This window comes from Saccopteryx bilineata, chromosome 1, assembly GCF_036850765.1.
Source record: "Saccopteryx bilineata isolate mSacBil1 chromosome 1, mSacBil1_pri_phased_curated, whole genome shotgun sequence".
NCBI classification, from domain to species: Eukaryota; Metazoa; Chordata; class Mammalia; order Chiroptera; family Emballonuridae; genus Saccopteryx; species Saccopteryx bilineata.
This window is the reverse complement of record NC_089490.1, coordinates 282861528-282867288: the sequence shown is the minus strand read 5'-3', so window position 1 is coordinate 282867288 and position 5761 is coordinate 282861528. Positions and strand designations below refer to the sequence as shown.

The window sequence follows — 5761 nt, the reverse complement described above, 5'->3', positions numbered from 1 at the left end:
CGGAACAAGGCCTGTGCTCCACCAATATTGTAGCATCCCAGCAGAGGTGCACTAGGCAGTATCAATGTGGAAAAAAACCTGAGAATTTGTTGTCAGTGAGGCAGCAAGGTTTCTGTCCTCTGAATACCAGATATGTAACCTGGGCCAGTTATTCAAACTCTTCGTGCCTCACCTGCAAAATAGGGATAATAAGAACAACATCTACCTCACAGGCCCTGGCCGGTTGGCTCAGCGGTAGAGCGTCGGCCTACCGTGCGGAGGACCCGGGTTCGATTCCCGGCCAGGGCACACAGGAGAAGCACCCATTTGCTTCTCCACCCCTTCGCCGCGCCTTCTTCTCTGTCTCTCTCTTTCCCTCCCGCAGCCAAGGCTCCATTGGAGCAAAGATGGCCCGGGCGCTGGGGATGGCTCTGTGGCCTCTGCCCCAGGCGCTGGAGTGGCTCTGGTCGCAACATGGCGACGCCCAGGATGGGCAGAGCATCGCCCCCTGGTGGGCAGAGCATCGCCCCTGGTGGGCGTGCCGGGTGGATCCCGGTCGGGCGCATGCGGGAGTCTGTCTGACTGTCTCTCCCTGTTTCCAGCTTCGGAAAAATGAAAAAAATGAAAAACAAAACAAACAAAAAAAAACATCTACCTCACAGAGTCTTGCAAGGGTTGAACAAATGATTTTAAAAAGCATTTAGTACAAAGTTGATCATGTAGTTAAGTGACAGGCTAACTTAGTAAACGTTAGTGAGTGTTATATTGTTATTATTACGCTAGTTTTGTGCACTTCCCTCTCCTATCTTTTCATCCCAGTTGTGCAGTGCCTTTAACGTTCAATGTTTAAAATGGCAACAAGTTTAGGTAAAAGACTGTAAACAGAGTCCAATCAGCCGTCCTTTTGCCAAAATTTGTTTGATGGAGGTGGAGAAGGAGTAGGGAAGAAAGACAGCTTTGCCCATCACCACTAGGTGGTGCTAATATATTACAACCCACCCACAATGCTTTTCATAAAAATTACACAATAAAAAATGTGCTTGAGGGCTGGCAGGCGCCAGGGTATTATTTTCTAAATGTTGCCTATTATTCTACTTCTGGCACCAAGGCCCACAGTGCTCTATTAGGTCATACACTGCCCTGAGAAAGACAAAGATTGTATTTCAATTGCTTTGTTTTAGACAGAGACAACTTACATAGTTATCTCTTGCTGTCACAATTAGGATCACGCAGTCAACACACACATACACAAAAAAATTTTGCCTTTTTCTTTTTTTTTTCTAAATGTAAAGTGTGATGAATTATGGTTATAAATGACTGCCTAGATACAGCAGAGATTAGTGAAAGAATCTTAGAGAAGTAGGTTTTACAGTTTGTTGTTTGCTTGGTTGAGAAAAACCATGTAACTTCCTGGAATTAAAATGTCCGCGCAGACTAATCTAACTTTTATGATCATCAATTTTCCCTGACTAATTTTAAATGTAAATTTCTGCCTTTTCTTAAGGTTTCCGAATCAACAGTACCCAGCTTCACCCACAGATGGAAACCTTGAACACAATGTCAGGCTAGTTTCCCTGCAAGGGTCATTTAAGGATCCCTGCTGGTTGCCACATCGCCTTGGTGATGAAATGCTGTTGTCATTGCTCCCTGGGAAGCACAGGTGGGAAGGGTTCTGGCAACCTCTGTCCCCATCAACAGGGGACTCTTCCTGGCATTTCATGACTTGCTCTTCCAAGTGGAAAAGTTCTCTCTTCACGAGAATGATCAGCAGATTTCACACAAGGTGTTCAGGCATCTCTCACTCACACACATTCCAAATGATGAGACCAGGAGCTGTTTGCCAAAGGGAAAATACAATGTCGTTTTCTCTTCTCACAGCCAATTTTTTTTTCAAAGGGAACCTGTTTTTAATTTCTTGCTTTGGTTTTCATTTGGACACACTGAATAGACCTTGAAAGATTTATCATTGGGGATTCTGGGTTCAAAGAAGAAAGACTTGCTTGTGCAACACTTGCATAATTCAGATACCTCCCATATTTCATCTTCCAGCTCACAGCAACATGCATTTTTCTCATGTTGGTCTCCTCCACACCAATGTTGTTGGAAGACAGGACAGGCAATTGCTATTGCTCCCTGTCAGTGCATAGGATCTGGTTTGTTCAAGATTGAAAGTTAGCCAGCGGTAGAGTTGGGACTCGGCTCCAAGTCTTCGCACAACATTGCTTAGGTTTTCACTACTGGGCATCACACACACTGCTTCTTAATCACTTCCGCTCATTTGATATTCATCAACTGCCTCTGGCTCTTATGGGTATATATAGTCTCTGTCCAACTGAATTTTAAGTTTAAAGACAGAGACTCCATCAGATAAACTTACTGTTCCCACAAAACCTAAAACATGTAATAATAATTAGTTAGATCTTCATTGTGTGAAGTAAGTATTTTGTTTACATTCCCTTAAATCAAAACAATGACGAATATTTAGTTTCTCCTTTATTGTGAAAAGGAAAAACACATCAAGACTGAAAAATAAACAATTTTTTTCAAGTTCATTTAAAATGGAAGAACTGCCTGACCAGGCGGTGGCGCAGTGGATAGAGCGTTGGACTGGGATGCCGAGGACCCAGGTTCGAGACCCCGAGGTCGCCAGCTTGAGCACAGGTTCATCTGGCTTGAGCAAAAAGTTCACCAGCTTGGACCCAAGGTCGCTGGCTCGAGCAAGGGGTTACTTGGTCTGCTGAAGGCCCACGGTCAAGGCACATATGAGAAAGTAATCAATGAACAACTAAGGTGTCGCAATGCGCAACGAAAAACTAATGGTTGATGCTTCTCATCTCTCCATTCCTGTCTGTCTGTCCTTCTCTCTGACTCTCTCTCTGTCTCTGTAAAAAAAAAAAAAAAAAAAAAAGGAAGAACTATGTCAATTTAGGGCAGACTCATTTCCTATTCTATATCCATTGTGGGTTTAGGTTATAATTTCAATGACAGCAAAGTGACTGGGATTTTTTTCTGTTTTCCTTTGCTAAATAACATGATTTGCGTACAAGTAAAATTGTGTTTCTGTGGGTTTGCCTCCATATTTACTCTCTGCCTGACTCTCATTTTCCAGTGTTTCATAGTCTAGAGAGGAAGTGTGGTCTAGTGGTCAGAAAAACAGTTTAAGAGACTAGAGTTGTGGTTTCTATTCCTGTCTTGCTTCCTGACTCATCATAAGATCCTATGAGCCTCAGTTTATCCACTTTTTTCCTACCTAGGAAGTTGCTCAGAAATAATCAGATCAGCCTGACCAGGCTGTGGCGCAGTGGATAGAGTGTCAGACTGGGATGCGGAGGACCCAGGCTCAAGACCCCAAGCTCGCCAGCTTGAGTGCAGGCTCATCTGGCTTGAGCAAAGCTCACCAGCTTGGACCCAAGGTCGCTGGCTTGAGCAAGGAGTTACTCGGTCTGCAGAAAGCCCATGGTAAAGGCACATATGAGAAAGCAATCAATGAACAACTAAGGTGTCCCAACGAAAAACTGATGATTGATGCTTCTCATCTCTCTCCGTTCCTGTCTGACTGTCCCTGTCTATCCCTCTCTCTGACCCTCTCTCTGTAAAAAAAAAAAATCAGATTATTCAACAACGTGAAATAATAAATAGGGTTGACTCTAAAATTGATAATACTGTCTGAATACAAGTCTTCATGAAATAGATAATAATGGCTACAGAAATCCTATATGTTAATGTTACCAAATGAAAGGAGTCATTGAAGACTCTTCTAGTAAGTATTGGTTCAGCTGGTTATGGGTACTTACTGAAAGAGTATATAAAAAAGCAATTTATGGCCCTGGCCGGTTGGCTTAGTGGCAGAGCATCGGCCTGGCGTGCAGAAGTCCCGGGTTCAATTCTCGGCCAGGGCACACAGGAGAAGCGCCCATCTGCTTCTCCACCCCTCCCCCTCTCCTTCTTCTCTGTCTCTCTCTTCCCCTCCCGCAGCCAAGGCTCCATTGGAGCAAAGATGGCCCAGGCGCTGGGGATGGCTCTGTGGCCTCTGCCTCAGGCGCTAGAGTGGCTCTGGTCGCAGCATAGCGATGCCCAGGATGGGCAGAGCATCGCCCCCTGGTGGGCAGAGCGTCACCCCCGGTGGGCAGAGCATCGCCCCCGGTGGGCGTGCCAGGTGGATCCCAGTTGGGCGCATGCGGGAGTCTGTCTGTCTCTCCCTGTTTCCAGCTTCAGAAAAATACAAAAAAAAAAAAAAAAGCAATTTATAATGGGAAGAAAACCAAAGAACCAAGAATCTAATGGAAGGAAAAGTAACTGAGTAGAAGAACTCAAATTTCACTTGGAAAATCATACCCTTAGGTATCCCAATAGTTATTATTCAGTCAGGCCACAAATTCAAGATCTACTTGAGATCTTGGTTTCTCGTCACTTTTTATTCTCTTCATGTTATCCTTCTTCAATTAGAAAAGCTACAGGGGATGTTATCCCTTGTGGAGTTAAAAGGGGAGGACTTTACAAAACAAAAATCAAGCTCTCAACTACTCACACAATGATAGAGAATCATTTTAATTTCATCACATGGTCTACTGGCTGGTTGATTGACTCAGGAATTCTCAGCCACCAGTAGCTGCCCAAGAGAACAGAGCAGTGTTGCCTCAGAACTTCACTGTTTGCTCAATGACTGATGTCATTCTTTTAAGAGTTGCTGACACCTTTGTAAAATAAAACCTGATGAAGCAACAACTAGCTGTAATTCTGACACTGAGACTAAGACTAATACTATTACAGGAAGAATAGCTATTTACTAAGTATATACAAATAACCAGGCACAATGCTCAGCATATTCTGTACATGACTGCATTCAACTTTCCCCTGTATCTGATAAGGTAAGATTTCTCCCATATCCAGTGAAACTTAGACTCAGAAATAAAGTAACTTGCCTGAGGTCACACGGTGAGAAATGAAACTCAAAGCTGTCAGGCTGCAAGGTCAAGATCTTGACCGCTGAGATGTGCTGCCTTCCGCCAGCTGGAACAGGTCAAAGGGAAACTTGCTCTGTCAGGGGAGAAGCAAAGGGTTTAATACTCAATACAACTTATTTTCCAAGTAGAGAAGCAGAGAGGACTGTTCCTATGACCTGTGGAGATGTGCTGGGTTTCTTTTTGGCTGGCAACCCCAATTGGCCAAGCTGGTCTCCCTGCTTGAAGAGCAGGTGAAAGGTGGAGCCAACTCTTATCTACATGCCTGTTTACTACATGCAACAAAGTGTTTCTGAAGAAAGGTGGGAATAAATACATAATAATTAAGATACCAAAGATTCTCAAGATAACACTTGCTGAAAAAGAAGAGAAGAAGAAAACTAATAAGAGGAAACAGTTGGAACCAGTTTACCTGTACAATGAGTGCAGCCTAGTCTCACACAGACCTTGCATCAGGACCTTCTGAAGATTATCCATGACCACACATCCTGCAGGAAAAAAAAAAATCAGAGGAACCAGCACATTGAAACTAAGAAGTCAAAGACCCAGGAGGAAAGAAACATACACAAAGGTAAATGGCACACTCCAATCGTACATGGAGTTAGACAGGAGCATGTGACTGGAAAGAAAAACTCTGCAAAGTTGAAAGTGCTGGTCAGGAAACTAAAGAGCCAGGGGGCACAGATGTTGTTTTTACTTTATTTCCAATTTAGGATTCAGACTTTGAAAAATGGATACAGAATGTGAGAAAAAGCTTCAACAGAGATCATATCATTTAGAGTTCAAACTAACACACTTTCAAAAACAAAAGGGAAGTATTA

General features: G+C 43.5%; 1 non-coding gene across 1 annotated transcript; it reads left to right on the top strand.

The window, feature by feature from the left end:
• The first annotated feature begins 212 nt into the window (after positions 1-212).
• On the top strand, positions 213-288 carry TRNAG-ACC (transfer RNA glycine (anticodon ACC)). Its single transcript has one exon. It is a non-coding gene; the product is annotated as a tRNA-Gly (tRNA).
• Positions 289-5761: the final 5473 nt, after the last annotated feature.